The 16,731-nt window shown below is 45.5% G+C and overlaps 2 long non-coding RNA genes across 3 annotated transcripts in view; both read left to right on the forward strand.

Moving 5' to 3' along the window:
• Positions 1 to 14,532, forward strand: part of LOC106731692 (uncharacterized) — a 38,621-nt gene extending 24,089 nt beyond the window's left edge. Inside the window, exons 4-5 of one of the 2 annotated variants that reach the window (XR_012895796.1) lie at positions 1,334 to 1,396; positions 14,020 to 14,532. This is a non-coding gene — a long non-coding RNA (uncharacterized LOC106731692). Of the gene's footprint in view, positions 1 to 1,333; positions 1,397 to 4,442; positions 4,566 to 14,019 lie in introns of those variants that run through there. The other variant, XR_012895797.1, reaches the window with a different exon arrangement.
• Positions 7,230 to 12,963, forward strand: LOC142818330 (uncharacterized). The gene is made up of 3 exons (XR_012895798.1): positions 7,230 to 8,721; positions 11,768 to 11,929; positions 12,422 to 12,963. It is a non-coding gene; the product is annotated as an uncharacterized LOC142818330 (long non-coding RNA).
• Positions 14,533 to 16,731: the final 2,199 nt, after the last annotated feature.

The following is a 16,731-nucleotide window of genomic DNA, read 5'->3' on the forward strand; positions in this document are numbered from 1 at the left end:
ACTGCATGAAGATTGCTTGCCATAGAAAGCAGCCACTCACAAACTTCCTAGCCACAATAGTCCATTTAAATGGCCTTGCTCTCTAATGTACATCCTTAAATATACATGGGGATGTGGCATGGGAGGGATTAAAAAGCGTAAGCTATGCTGTTGCTTATCTCACCTGGAGACCCATCAGGCTCTATCCCTCTATTGCACATTAGTCATACTCAAAATGCTGCTGTTAACCATTTAGCAGGTTCATCCTGTTGCCAACCTGCAATCAGATATCCTTCCCTACCTGCTCCAAAACACAGCCCAAACTATTCCCAACATTCTAGTTTCACTTGCATAGAATCTATGAATTGCTCCACAGAGTTTGGTGTTTGGTTAATTAAATGAATTACTTATCACAAGCACCTAAGAGCTGGACACATGCCAAGATCCCAGTATACAAGGCATCTTGGAAACTCAGAGCAAAGAGACAATGTCTTATACTTAAATTGTCAACTTTTTGGTGGAGACAGCCTGGGGACCACAAGGATACACTGAGACAGATGGTCAGCATGATTGATACCAGTCTCAGAACTCCAGTTGCCCTTGTAAGCATCACAATAAAATCAACATTTAAGACGAGATTGCCAGACTCCTTTGAAAGAAAAACAGGCTAGTAATCAGATTAAACACTAAAATACCTAATATCAAAGAGCCTAGTCCAGTTACTCAAGTAGTGCAAATCAGCATAGATACTTAGAAATCAGAGCCTCAACTGGTATAAATTCCAATGAAGAAAGAAGGGCTAAGACAGTTTATACCAGCTAAAGGTCTACTCCTCAACATTAAAGGCTATGTCTACACTACTGCAGTAAGGTTCGCAATCTAGCTACATGAATAAGGTAATGGGAGTCGACTTACATTAAATTGAGTTACTGTGGGGCTGGAGGGAAGAAACTCCCCCATCAATGTATTTTACTCTTTTTCGTCAGCAATAGACTACAGCTCTCCAATCGGCCACTATCTGTGGTCGATTCGGTGGCTCTTCACTAGCTCTGCTAAATTGCCCGCTGGTGGACTGATCTCTGAGTTTCGATCCCATGTATAGTGTAAGCCTTCCCATATACGTTCCTCTGTGGAAAACTGCTCAGCCTGCAGTTTGGCTCAAGTGCTTTTCTGTGAGCTCTGACTCAATGGTAACTAAATGTAATTTCCTGTAATTACTCTTTGTAATATGTTTAACAGTATATTTTCTCCTTCAAAATCATCACAATATTTCTTTAATGCATAATGGTATTGCAAACAGACAGTTTAGTATTTATTACCCTCTTAACATTGCTGTTTTCAATGTTTTTTGCAGTTTCTTCTGTGTATTTGATTTATGACATTTTCCTTCTGCATCAACTGCCATCATTGCCAGCAGGTAAAAATGGTGTAATTGGCAGATAAATTTACTTTGCAGGGGTTTCTTTTGCTGACATGCCACAATGACAGAAAATTACTTCAGAAAACAAACGCAAATTCCCAGTAAGGTAATTCTATTGGTGAAATTATTCATGGGTTTATGAGGCTTGCTCTTCAAACAGGTAAGCAGCCCAAAAGTGTTTCCTTAACCAATCTGGCCATGTTTAGTGACTCGGTTGATAATCCAGCTCAGGATAATTCTGGATTGCACTACCCTAAGCCTCTCTCAGCACTCAAGATGACATTATCCCATTTCAGAGGGGGCTAATTAACAAATAAGAAAGTAAGTCTGCTAGAAATGCCCAATCATTTTATATTTGAGATCTTGTTGTCATTATGTAATAAAATAAACCAGAGGTGAGGAAGCTTAGGCCAGGGGGAGGGGGGCAGATATAGTCCCTGGTTTGCCTGAATCTGATCCCTGAGGCTCAGCATTGGGGAGCTTGTGCTGGTGCTCCAGCCTCCCCCCTGCCCCCCCATAACAGAGCTGGAGCACACAAAATCTACTAAACTGGCTCCCCCAGGCTCTGGTGTGTGAGGGGAAGTGGGGAGTTTCTTTCTCCTTCTTTCCACATCCATGAGAGGTTTTTTGGAGGGGGAGTTGTTTCTTTGCTTTTTCTTTTCACTTGTGTGCGGCTTCCGACTGATTTTTCTGTGAGTCAGTAGCCCCCATCCCAAGAAAGGTTCCACACTCCTACAATAAACCAACTATTGAATCTAAATTTTGGACTCCTCTACATCATTGTAATCTACAGTAATTTCACAAGAATATTTTTAAAACATCTCAGACTATACTTATAATTAGTGACTATATCACTGCTTCTTTCAAAACAAGTTTTAATAGCACCTTTTAGTGCAATGCATGAATTATTTTCCTGGATGTACTCATGATATTTTGCCAATTATTCTTCAGTTAAAAGGTTTTTGAGAACCTATAGCTGTAATTTACTTCTGTGTATGACTACCAAACCATTTACTATTTCTTGGAAAGTCACTCCTAGTCCCTTAAATTCTTAGAGATTTCTGAATATGACTCAGTGGAGGAATTCTATCCAAGATACTGTACCTCTACTCCTAAATATTTGCCCTTAGTTGGATCAGGCAGGAAGAAATAATCTCAGATGTTTGGATCTAGAACAATGAACTGTTAATTGCATTAGCCCCAGAACTTTATAAATGGCCCATTCATGACAGGAGGAACAGAGGCAGCTGACCAGGGTGTTACAGAAAGAAAGCATCTAATCAGCTCTTCATAACACGAATATGGTTTACTACCTGCTTTGCTACGGTCATCCTGGTATGTGTACGATGGGGTGCAGTCATAGAAGTCCTTTTGGGATTTTTCCTCAGTGTGCTGATCATGCCACTGACATCAACATTCATGCTCTCTAGGGCTTCTCACCATCCTGGCTTGATGGGCTAGATCCTCTAGTTTCCCCCAGATCATTCATAGAGTTGGGGTTACCACCCTGCCACTGCAGAGCAACGCACATACTGAACCACCTTAGCTCTGGGAGGACGCAGCTCTAGGGCACATCACTCAGGAAACCGGTACACAGAAAGTGATCAAAACCCTGAACAAAGCAGTCTTTAAAAGTTTTACACAGTGAAAGCTCATTAGGTAAGCTCCCTTTATCAATGAAAGAGATATGCACAGTGGTGGCTCCCTCAGGTAACAATTATTTACACTGGGCCTGTTAAGGAAAATACTTTTTTTTTTTCACTAAGTACAAGCAGTAGGAGTTAAGTGGCTGCAAGTAAAAATAGACAAACCAAAGTAAGTTACTAAATTAAAACGAATCGAAAATGTGTAAAAGTTTCAGAGAGGTAGCCGAGTTAGTCTATAACAGGAAAAACTTAAAAAGCAACAGTTTAGTAGCACTTTAAAGACTAACAAAACATGTAGATGGCATCACGAGCTTTTGTGGGCATAGCCCACTTCTTCAGATGACCGAAGTGTAGAACCAAGAATAAATAAGAGAAGGAGGGAGTGGGAAAGGGAGAGAAGGAAAAAAATTGGAGGGGAGGGAGGGAGGGAGGGAGGGAACAGTGGGTAGATAAGTTTCAAAGAGTTAGCCAAGCCACTCTGTAACAGGAAAAAATTTAAAAACAACTAATAGTCTATTAGCATCTTAAAGACTGAATAGTTAAAAGAGGCTGATAAGAGCCATTAGTATGCACTAGGAAAGGAAGAGTACTAGCACCAGAATCTACACAAATGTCAAGAACCATTGGCACCTTCATTGTTTGTTTGGGTATGTCTACATATCAAAGTTAATTCGAAATAACAGCCGTTATTTCAAATTAACTTTAATAGCATCTATACAGGCAAACCGCTATTTCGAAATAAAATCGAAATAGCAGGGTGCTTAATTCGAATTAGTTAAACCTCATTCTATGAGGAATAATGCCAAATTTGAAATAGCTAATTCAAAATAAGTGCTGTATAGATGCTTATTTTGAAATAGGGGGCCTCCAGCTCTTCCCAGGGAGCCCTGGTGGCCACTCTGGGCCAAACCAGGAAAACTCCTCTCCTCTCTCCCAGCCCCAGAGCCCTTAAAGGGGTAGACTCTGCCCACACTGCATGTGCCAGCTACAGGCCTGCAAGCACAGAGCCAGTAGTCACTGACCCTGACACAGTGGCCCCAAGATAAGTTGGGTAGCCAGATCCAGCCAGCCCTCCAATGCCCAGTCCCTCAGCTCCCAGGAGCCAGCCAGGGGCCAGAGAAGGCAGGCGCCATCCTGGACTAGTGCGGAGATCATGGACCTCATTGAGGTTTAGGGGGAGGCCTCCAACATCCATGATCTCCGCTCTAGATGGAGGAACGCAGCCGTCTACAGCTGCATAGCTGCCACCATGGCCACTAAAGGCCACATGCGCACCCCAGAACAGGTGCGCATGAAAATTAAAGAATTGCGGTAGGGATATGACATGGCCACACGGAGCATCTCCCGAACAGGGCTACACACCTGCCCCTATTTCAAGGCCCTGGATTGCATCCTAGGGTGCGGGACAGTCCATGCCAGCCCAGGGGGCAGCGAGCTGGGAGCAGAGGGCCCTGACCAGGGCACGGAGGAGGAGCCGCTACAGAGGATGCCATGCCGGCAGGACCTCTGAGCTGTCCCAGCAGCGGAGTCACCGGGGTCATACAGGGAGGCTACATCATGTAAGTGCCATCACTGTCCCCTTCCTGCAGGGGGTGGGGAAGGAGACCAGGGACCACGCGCGTGGGCCTTGCTTACCACAGATCACGCAGCAACCTGTGCATGTGCGAGCACATGCCATGCCACCCCTGCGCAGGTGGCTCCAGCTGCGTGCCACTCAGGAACCGGGGCCTGATAGCCATACACGGGTGTGAAGAGATCTGACATGCTCCTGACCCTGGGGCAGGACACAGCAGGATGCCCTCCCTTCACAAGCCCCCTCTATACAGAGGTAGGGGACATTTCCCCTCCACCGTGGCCGCACTAGGGTCATGGGTGTGGTCTCGGGGCAGCTCCCACTCCTGGGGATAACAGGACATTCCGACGATGGCCTCTGTGCAAGCACAGCAGCTCTGACGGTGCAGGGCACGGTCATCCTCACCTCACAGAGGGGGGCTGGGCTTCATCCACTGTGTCCCCAGGGAGAATTGACCACTTCTCTTCTTTCTCCACAGCTGCACCAGCTGCGTGTGTAGGGTGCACAACCCCACCCGGGACATCCTCCCGTACCCAAGGGCTCAGCAGGTCCAGCCGAACACTGCAGGGGTACCAAGACCAGCAGTTGGGGGCCCTGCGAGCCCTGCACTGCACCATGGAGCAGAAGGTGCAGAATAACTGGGAGTTTCGGCGGGAGCTGCTTGCCTAGGGTCGTGCCATCTGTGTCCATCTGCAGACCCTGGTGCAGAGCGTGCTGCCTTGTGCCGCTACAGTGCCTGCTGCCGCCCCAGCTCCCGCTCCTCTTCCCACTCCTCCCCCTCCCGCCTCTATCTCCTCAACCTCCACACCCTCCTCCTCAATCTCCACACCCCCCACCCCAACCTCCACACCCTCCTCCCCATCCCCTTGGGGACATCAAGGCCCCCACACCCTCCTTGCTGGGAGACAGTTGGCCCAGTGAGACCCCCACCCCAAGCCTTGAGCTTCCCCTCATCCTTGTTTCCCTTGCTTCCCCGTTCCAGCTCCCTCTTCCAGTTTTCCCCCTCCCCTCTCCCGCCCCCTTTTCCCAGTGTCCCCAGAGTTTCATTCCCCCCCCCCATTTTGTTAAATAAAGAGAGTTTATATTTTTGAAAATATATGTATTTTATTTGCCAGTAGGAAGAGGGGTTAGGGAGGGGTAAGTGGAAGCCAGGCAAGCAATCAGGGACACCTGAGAACCGGCTGCCCGGGGATGGGGGGTGTCCCTTTAAGTACAGGCCTCAGATAGCCTCAGGCAACAGCCACACAAATACACTCCTTATCTGATGCCCTAACCCTGACCTGGTTCTGGCTACCCTTAACTCCAAATCAGTGTCCATTTAGTGCATTTTGTGTGTAGACACATTATTTCAAAATAACTTATTTCGAATTAACTATTTCAAAATAAAATTTTTCAAAATAATGCTATAGTGTAGACATACCCTTTGGTGGATAATGTGCAAGCCATCTGATATCACAATTTAGACCATTAGCATGAGAATTAAACTTGTGAAAGAAGTGGAATTCCAATCCTTCTCTGTGTATTTGGCTTGTGTAATTGGTCTGCAAGTTCTAAGTCTCTAAGGGTATGCCTACACTACCCCGCTAGTTCGAACTAGCGGCGTAATGTAGGCATACCGCACTTGCAAATGAAGCCCGGGATTTGAATTTCCCGGGCTTCATTTGCATAAGCGGGGAGCCGCCATTTTTAAATCCCCGCTGGTTCGAACCCCGTGTAGCGCAGCTACACGGGGCTCGAACTAGGTAGTTCGGACTAGGTTCCTATTCCGAACTACCGGTACACCTCGTGGAATAGGAATCCTAGTCCGAACTACCTAGTTCGAGCCCCGTGTAGCCGCGCTACATGGGGTTCGAACCTGCGGGGATTTAAAAATGGCGGCTCCCCGCTTATGCAAATGAAGCCCAGGAAATTCAAATCCCGGGCTTCATTAGCAAGTGCGGTATGCATACATTACCCCGCTAGTTCGAACTAGCGGGGTAGTGTAGACATACCCTATCTTACTTACGGGGCAAAAAACCCCTGTATATTTTCCATTTCAATTTATTTAATTAACTTTTTAACACTACTGTTGAGGAATCACACGATTGTGTTTTTGTTATCAACCAAGTTGGGAGAGTTTCATAAATGTGCAAAAATGACTGAAGCATCCAACCCAGAGATTGTAAGCATGAAACATGGAGGCAGGATTGGGAAAGGAGATTAACTAAGGGATACACTGGGCTGTGATTGCAATTTGTGTAGACACAGCTGAGCTAGCTTTACTGTAGTGAGCTAAGGCACTGAAGCAGTGAAGTCGTATCAGCATGGACTTCAGAACAGGCAGTACAAGTCCAACCAGAACACTGGAAAATGGCTTGTGTTCTATGCCAGTGTTCAAGCTAGCTCATGTATATCTAAGCAAACCTTAATCACGCGCTTTGGTTACAGTATAGGGACACCCTGAGAGAAAAGCAGGAAAGGCAAGAGGACAGTAATGGCAATATAGCAAGAAGCAAAAATAATACAAAGGGCAGGATTCCGACTATCAGGACTAGCTCTACTCTAGCCAATGGCATTACTCGGGGTAAAACTAGAGCAAAATAAGGACCAGGCTGCTAGATCACATTAAGGTATGTGATTTAGTATTTGGTAGCAGTGAAATGAACATGCATGAGATAAAGAACAGGGGACAAATTATCTTTAGTTATCCCTATGTCGGTCTTTAAGCACTGCATGAAGATTGCTTGCCATAGAAAGCAGCCACTCACAAACTTCCTAGCCACAATAGTCCATTTAAATGGCCTTGCTCTCTAATGTACATCCTTAAATATACATGGGGATGTGGCATGGGAGGGATTAAAAAGCGTAAGCTATGCTGTTGCTTATCTCACCTGGAGACCCATCAGGCTCTATCCCTCTATTGCACATTAGTCATACTCAAAATGCTGCTGTTAACCATTTAGCAGGTTCATCCTGTTGCCAACCTGCAATCAGATATCCTTCCCTACCTGCTCCAAAACACAGCCCAAACTATTCCCAACATTCTAGTTTCACTTGCATAGAATCTATGAATTGCTCCACAGAGTTTGGTGTTTGGTTAATTAAATGAATTACTTATCACAAGCACCTAAGAGCTGGACACATGCCAAGATCCCAGTATACAAGGCATCTTGGAAACTCAGAGCAAAGAGACAATGTCTTATACTTAAATTGTCAACTTTTTGGTGGAGACAGCCTGGGGACCACAAGGATACACTGAGACAGATGGTCAGCATGATTGATACCAGTCTCAGAACTCCAGTTGCCCTTGTAAGCATCACAATAAAATCAACATTTAAGACGAGATTGCCAGACTCCTTTGAAAGAAAAACAGGCTAGTAATCAGATTAAACACTAAAATACCTAATATCAAAGAGCCTAGTCCAGTTACTCAAGTAGTGCAAATCAGCATAGATACTTAGAAATCAGAGCCTCAACTGGTATAAATTCCAATGAAGAAAGAAGGGCTAAGACAGTTTATACCAGCTAAAGGTCTACTCCTCAACATTAAAGGCTATGTCTACACTACTGCAGTAAGGTTCGCAATCTAGCTACATGAATAAGGTAATGGGAGTCGACTTACATTAAATTGAGTTACTGTGGGGCTGGAGGGAAGAAACTCCCCCATCAATGTATTTTACTCTTTTTCGTCAGCAATAGACTACAGCTCTCCAATCGGCCACTATCTGTGGTCGATTCGGTGGCTCTTCACTAGCTCTGCTAAATTGCCCGCTGGTGGACTGATCTCTGAGTTTCGATCCCATGTATAGTGTAAGCCTTCCCATATACGTTCCTCTGTGGAAAACTGCTCAGCCTGCAGTTTGGCTCAAGTGCTTTTCTGTGAGCTCTGACTCAATGGTAACTAAATGTAATTTCCTGTAATTACTCTTTGTAATATGTTTAACAGTATATTTTCTCCTTCAAAATCATCACAATATTTCTTTAATGCATAATGGTATTGCAAACAGACAGTTTAGTATTTATTACCCTCTTAACATTGCTGTTTTCAATGTTTTTTGCAGTTTCTTCTGTGTATTTGATTTATGACATTTTCCTTCTGCATCAACTGCCATCATTGCCAGCAGGTAAAAATGGTGTAATTGGCAGATAAATTTACTTTGCAGGGGTTTCTTTTGCTGACATGCCACAATGACAGAAAATTACTTCAGAAAACAAACGCAAATTCCCAGTAAGGTAATTCTATTGGTGAAATTATTCATGGGTTTATGAGGCTTGCTCTTCAAACAGGTAAGCAGCCCAAAAGTGTTTCCTTAACCAATCTGGCCATGTTTAGTGACTCGGTTGATAATCCAGCTCAGGATAATTCTGGATTGCACTACCCTAAGCCTCTCTCAGCACTCAAGATGACATTATCCCATTTCAGAGGGGGCTAATTAACAAATAAGAAAGTAAGTCTGCTAGAAATGCCCAATCATTTTATATTTGAGATCTTGTTGTCATTATGTAATAAAATAAACCAGAGGTGAGGAAGCTTAGGCCAGGGGGAGGGGGGCAGATATAGTCCCTGGTTTGCCTGAATCTGATCCCTGAGGCTCAGCATTGGGGAGCTTGTGCTGGTGCTCCAGCCTCCCCCCTGCCCCCCCATAACAGAGCTGGAGCACACAAAATCTACTAAACTGGCTCCCCCAGGCTCTGGTGTGTGAGGGGAAGTGGGGAGTTTCTTTCTCCTTCTTTCCACATCCATGAGAGGTTTTTTGGAGGGGGAGTTGTTTCTTTGCTTTTTCTTTTCACTTGTGTGCGGCTTCCGACTGATTTTTCTGTGAGTCAGTAGCCCCCATCCCAAGAAAGGTTCCACACTCCTACAATAAACCAACTATTGAATCTAAATTTTGGACTCCTCTACATCATTGTAATCTACAGTAATTTCACAAGAATATTTTTAAAACATCTCAGACTATACTTATAATTAGTGACTATATCACTGCTTCTTTCAAAACAAGTTTTAATAGCATCTTTTAGTGCAATGCATGAATTATTTTCCTGGATGTACTCATGATATTTTGCCAATTATTCTTCAGTTAAAAGGTTTTTGAGAACCTATAGCTGTAATTTACTTCTGTGTATGACTACCAAACCATTTACTATTTCTTGGAAAGTCACTCCTAGTCCCTTAAATTCTTAGAGATTTCTGAATATGACTCAGTGGAGGAATTCTATCCAAGATACTGTACCTCTACTCCTAAATATTTGCCCTTAGTTGGATCAGGCAGGAAGAAATAATCTCAGATGTTTGGATCTAGAACAATGAACTGTTAATTGCATTAGCCCCAGAACTTTATAAATGGCCCATTCATGACAGGAGGAACAGAGGCAGCTGACCAGGGTGTTACAGAAAGAAAGCATCTAATCAGCTCTTCATAACACGAATATGGTTTACTACCTGCTTTGCTACGGTCATCCTGGTATGTGTACGATGGGGTGCAGTCATAGAAGTCCTTTTGGGATTTTTCCTCAGTGTGCTGATCATGCCACTGACATCAACATTCATGCTCTCTAGGGCTTCTCACCATCCTGGCTTGATGGGCTAGATCCTCTAGTTTCCCCCAGATCATTCATAGAGTTGGGGTTACCACCCTGCCACTGCAGAGCAACGCACATACTGAACCACCTTAGCTCTGGGAGGACGCAGCTCTAGGGCACATCACTCAGGAAACCGGTACACAGAAAGTGATCAAAACCCTGAACAAAGCAGTCTTTAAAAGTTTTACACAGTGAAAGCTCATTAGGTAAGCTCCCTTTATCAATGAAAGAGATATGCACAGTGGTGGCTCCCTCAGGTAACAATTATTTACACTGGGCCTGTTAAGGAAAATACTTTTTTTTTTTCACTAAGTACAAGCAGTAGGAGTTAAGTGGCTGCAAGTAAAAATAGACAAACCAAAGTAAGTTACTAAATTAAAACGAATCGAAAATGTGTAAAAGTTTCAGAGAGGTAGCCGAGTTAGTCTATAACAGGAAAAACTTAAAAAGCAACAGTTTAGTAGCACTTTAAAGACTAACAAAACATGTAGATGGCATCACGAGCTTTTGTGGGCATAGCCCACTTCTTCAGATGACCGAAGTGTAGAACCAAGAATAAATAAGAGAAGGAGGGAGTGGGAAAGGGAGAGAAGGAAAAAAATTGGAGGGGAGGGAGGGAGGGAGGGAGGGAACAGTGGGTAGATAAGTTTCAAAGAGTTAGCCAAGCCACTCTGTAACAGGAAAAAATTTAAAAACAACTAATAGTCTATTAGCATCTTAAAGACTGAATAGTTAAAAGAGGCTGATAAGAGCCATTAGTATGCACTAGGAAAGGAAGAGTACTAGCACCAGAATCTACACAAATGTCAAGAACCATTGGCACCTTCATTGTTTGTTTGGGTATGTCTACATATCAAAGTTAATTCGAAATAACAGCCGTTATTTCAAATTAACTTTAATAGCATCTATACAGGCAAACCGCTATTTCGAAATAAAATCGAAATAGCAGGGTGCTTAATTCGAATTAGTTAAACCTCATTCTATGAGGAATAATGCCAAATTTGAAATAGCTAATTCAAAATAAGTGCTGTATAGATGCTTATTTTGAAATAGGGGGCCTCCAGCTCTTCCCAGGGAGCCCTGGTGGCCACTCTGGGCCAAACCAGGAAAACTCCTCTCCTCTCTCCCAGCCCCAGAGCCCTTAAAGGGGTAGACTCTGCCCACACTGCATGTGCCAGCTACAGGCCTGCAAGCACAGAGCCAGTAGTCACTGACCCTGACACAGTGGCCCCAAGATAAGTTGGGTAGCCAGATCCAGCCAGCCCTCCAATGCCCAGTCCCTCAGCTCCCAGGAGCCAGCCAGGGGCCAGAGAAGGCAGGCGCCATCCTGGACTAGTGCGGAGATCATGGACCTCATTGAGGTTTAGGGGGAGGCCTCCAACATCCATGATCTCCGCTCTAGATGGAGGAACGCAGCCGTCTACAGCTGCATAGCTGCCACCATGGCCACTAAAGGCCACATGCGCACCCCAGAACAGGTGCGCATGAAAATTAAAGAATTGCGGTAGGGATATGACATGGCCACACGGAGCATCTCCCGAACAGGGCTACACACCTGCCCCTATTTCAAGGCCCTGGATTGCATCCTAGGGTGCGGGACAGTCCATGCCAGCCCAGGGGGCAGCGAGCTGGGAGCAGAGGGCCCTGACCAGGGCACGGAGGAGGAGCCGCTACAGAGGATGCCATGCCGGCAGGACCTCTGAGCTGTCCCAGCAGCGGAGTCACCAGGGTCATACAGGGAGGCTACATCATGTAAGTGCCATCACTGTCCCCTTCCTGCAGGGGGTGGGGAAGGAGACCAGGGACCACGCGCGTGGGCCTTGCTTACCACAGATCACGCAGCAACCTGTGCATGTGCGAGCACATGCCATGCCACCCCTGCGCAGGTGGCTCCAGCTGCGTGCCACTCAGGAACCGGGGCCTGATAGCCATACACGGGTGTGAAGAGATCTGACATGCTCCTGACCCTGGGGCAGGACACAGCAGGATGCCCTCCCTTCACAAGCCCCCTCTATACAGAGGTAGGGGACATTTCCCCTCCACCGTGGCCGCACTAGGGTCATGGGTGTGGTCTCGGGGCAGCTCCCACTCCTGGGGATAACAGGACATTCCGACGATGGCCTCTGTGCAAGCACAGCAGCTCTGACGGTGCAGGGCACGGTCATCCTCACCTCACAGAGGGGGGCTGGGCTTCATCCACTGTGTCCCCAGGGAGAATTGACCACTTCTCTTCTTTCTCCACAGCTGCACCAGCTGCGTGTGTAGGGTGCACAACCCCACCCGGGACATCCTCCCGTACCCAAGGGCTCAGCAGGTCCAGCCGAACACTGCAGGGGTACCAAGACCAGCAGTTGGGGGCCCTGCGAGCCCTGCACTGCACCATGGAGCAGAAGGTGCAGAATAACTGGGAGTTTCGGCGGGAGCTGCTTGCCTAGGGTCGTGCCATCTGTGTCCATCTGCAGACCCTGGTGCAGAGCGTGCTGCCTTGTGCCGCTACAGTGCCTGCTGCCGCCCCAGCTCCCGCTCCTCTTCCCACTCCTCCCCCTCCCGCCTCTATCTCCTCAACCTCCACACCCTCCTCCTCAATCTCCACACCCCCCACCCCAACCTCCACACCCTCCTCCCCATCCCCTTGGGGACATCAAGGCCCCCACACCCTCCTTGCTGGGAGACAGTTGGCCCAGTGAGACCCCCACCCCAAGCCTTGAGCTTCCCCTCATCCTTGTTTCCCTTGCTTCCCCGTTCCAGCTCCCTCTTCCAGTTTTCCCCCTCCCCTCTCCCGCCCCCTTTTCCCAGTGTCCCCAGAGTTTCATTCCCCCCCCCATTTTGTTAAATAAAGAGAGTTTATATTTTTGAAAATATATGTATTTTATTTGCCAGTAGGAAGAGGGGTTAGGGAGGGGTAAGTGGAAGCCAGGCAAGCAATCAGGGACACCTGAGAACCGGCTGCCCGGGGATGGGGGGTGTCCCTTTAAGTACAGGCCTCAGATAGCCTCAGGCAACAGCCACACAAATACACTCCTTATCTGATGCCCTAACCCTGACCTGGTTCTGGCTACCCTTAACTCCAAATCAGTGTCCATTTAGTGCATTTTGTGTGTAGACACATTATTTCAAAATAACTTATTTCGAATTAACTATTTCAAAATAAAATTTTTCAAAATAATGCTATAGTGTAGACATACCCTTTGGTGGATAATGTGCAAGCCATCTGATATCACAATTTAGACCATTAGCATGAGAATTAAACTTGTGAAAGAAGTGGAATTCCAATCCTTCTCTGTGTATTTGGCTTGTGTAATTGGTCTGCAAGTTCTAAGTCTCTAAGGGTATGCCTACACTACCCCGCTAGTTCGAACTAGCGGCGTAATGTAGGCATACCGCACTTGCAAATGAAGCCCGGGATTTGAATTTCCCGGGCTTCATTTGCATAAGCGGGGAGCCGCCATTTTTAAATCCCCGCTGGTTCGAACCCCGTGTAGCGCAGCTACACGGGGCTCGAACTAGGTAGTTCGGACTAGGTTCCTATTCCGAACTACCGGTACACCTCGTGGAATAGGAATCCTAGTCCGAACTACCTAGTTCGAGCCCCGTGTAGCCGCGCTACATGGGGTTCGAACCTGCGGGGATTTAAAAATGGCGGCTCCCCGCTTATGCAAATGAAGCCCAGGAAATTCAAATCCCGGGCTGCATTTGCAAGTGCGGTATGCCTACATTACGCCGCTAGTTCGAACTAGCGGGGTAGTGTGGACATACCCTAAGAAACTTCTTGCATACAGATTTTTCTTACCCTAAACAGCTGTGACTATTGTGGAGTTGAGAGAATCTTTCATTTCCCACAGACCCAACTGGCAAACAACACAAAAGAAGTTGAAGGAGCCAGCCCTGTGGCATGCCTCTTTCTCCTCAGCCTTACAAAAGTACTTCCACGGAGGACCAAGAGCCACAGATCTGCACAGATGCGGGTAGGACATGGCTGATAGCTCTTCACCGGATTCTCCTCGCCTATGTTATTTTGTAAGAGCTATCAACATCCTCCCCACCCCTGCCACGCCGAGCAGACAGGGAGCCAGTGAGAGTCATGCCAAGGGACTGACAGGTGAAAGAGAACCAATATCCATGTCAGGCTAAGATCTGAACTCAGACTGATATCGTTGGGAATTAAAATACTTTGATTAAACTTTCATTTCTCTGTTCTCCACGGCAGTCATATCCTTCTGTTTTCCTAAATTCCCTCATCTCTGTTTTGATTGACCTCACACAGCTTTGGTTAAAACAGCTTTTTAAACCTATAAATGCACAAGGAGAAATGGCCTGACAACACCACAGCAAAATAGAGCTAAATTCCAAAAAATAGGGACATAGAGATAGAACATAAAAAGCCTCTTAGGAAGAGATTGGGGGAGGGGAGGGTGTTGCTCAATAGGGTTGACTGACGAAGAAAAATTCTATTGTGGGGGAAAAAATGAGGTTTTGAAATTTATTTGCATTCTGATGTGGGATGGAACCAACACCTTTCAAAATCTTTACACATGCTCACTCACTCCCCCAACATAACCAATAGCACAGTGGGTCAGGCACTCTGAGAGTGTGCCCCAATCACTGGGTTATTGCCTAGTCTGGGATGGATTCTCTCCCAAACACTGGCCATGGGGAAAACTTCCTGCAGAGGTTCATCAAAACCAAACACATTCCTTTACTACAAATGTTTAGCTTCCAACAAATCAGCATTTTTCAACCAAGAAAAGTCATAGTCCTTTTGAAGTCAGTAAAGTTTGTTGAAGTCAACAGAGCTACAGCAATTTATACCATCTGGGGATCTGCTCCTTGTATCTCCATGTCACTTCCTCTTAATCAAATGAAGGTAAAACAGACCAATGATAATGTATAAGCCCTTATTTCTAACCACATATGGTATTTACAATTTTTCAGAGATGAATTCAGCTTATGAGGAAATATAGAACCAGAGCTTCTCAATGGACATGAAACAGGGAACAGCTAGCGTTAACGACTGGGAAATAATATTTTGGAACTTTTGGGGGTATGGGTGGAGAAAGAAAGGTTTGTCAGAGCTGGAAGGGTTTGAAATATTGCACAGTCTGAATTCCTAAAGCAAATTAAAGATGGTTTCTGCATATAAAAACATTATGTTTAAAAAAGTCATGGTTAAAATTACAGTCTTTTTATTTTATTAATAAGCCAGTTTTCCTTTTCGGTGAATAGGTGCTTCATTTTGCCTGGAAGAATTGTTTTTCATGTGGGTGCTTTTGACAAGTCTCATTAAAATAACAACATACCTCTATGTATAGATTTATACATTAGGGCTATGTCTACACTGGCCCCTTTTCCGGAAGGGGCATGTAAATTTCACTAGTCGTCGTAGGGAAATCCGCGGGGGATTTAAATATCCCCCGCGGCATTTAAATAAAAATGTCCGCCGCTTTTTTCCGGCTTTTAAAAAAGCCGGAAAAGAGCGTCTAGACTGGCCCCGATCCTCCGGAAAAAGTGCCCTTTTCCGGAGGCTCTTATTCCTTTGAAGTAGGAATAAGAGCCTCCGGAAAAGGGCACTTTTTCCGGAGGATCGGGGCCAGTCTAGACGCTCTTTTCCGGCTTTTTTAAAAGCCGGAAAAAAGCGGCGGACATTTTTATTTAAATGCTGCGGGGGATATTTAAATCCCCCACGGATTTCCCTACGACGACTAGTGAAATTTACATGCCCCTTCCGGAAAAGGGGCCAGTGTAGACGTAGCCTAGAAGATGGTTATAGTTTGAGGTAAAAATGTACTATACCCTTGTAGAAACAAAATTGATCATAGTAACTTTCATGCAGATTTTCATCCATATAGCTCATAGCTCTTTACAAAAGAGGGTAAGTAAGAGTATCCCTATTTTGCAGATGATGAAATGGAGTCACAGGGATAATGTTGCTTATTGATGGTCAGACAGCAGACTAGGAAAAAATCAGGTCTGTTGAGCTCCTTTAACACCCTTTTCACTGGAGCGCACTAATTCCCTAAGACAGTGTTTCTTAAACTTTTTAAGACCGAGGAACACCAAGTAATATTTTTTTTATGAGCAACATCAAGGATTTTTTGTTGAGGGGAAGGTGAAAAAGGCTGGGGAGAGGGGAAAGGTCGGGGGGAAAGTTAGAGGGAAAAAAGTTGGGAAAGTTATTGAGAAAAAAAGATCGCCTGCCCCTTTAAGGGTGGCCATTTTGAATTCTGTTGTTCTCTGTGGCACACTTCCAACTGCCTTGCAGCACACCGGTGGGCCGTGGAACACAGTTTAAGAAACATTGCCCTAAAGTGACAGCCTACAGAAGGGTTTATAGCTCATTTTTCCTAGAGCATTAGGAACACAAGCACAAAGTTAAAGTGTTTACAACCAGCTTTATCTCAGATATTTCTGTAATATAAAGGGGAGGATATCTCAAATAAAGAATTATTTATAAGATGTTGCTCTTGATCCTATGCAGAGATACACTGTGTACATGTGACTAATTGTTAGTTTAATAAGATTTTCTAAGCTGCATGTCCATATAGCTGAAACTAAGT

Source organism: Pelodiscus sinensis, chromosome 14 (genome assembly GCF_049634645.1).
Source record: "Pelodiscus sinensis isolate JC-2024 chromosome 14, ASM4963464v1, whole genome shotgun sequence".
Taxonomy (NCBI): domain Eukaryota; kingdom Metazoa; phylum Chordata; order Testudines; family Trionychidae; genus Pelodiscus; species Pelodiscus sinensis.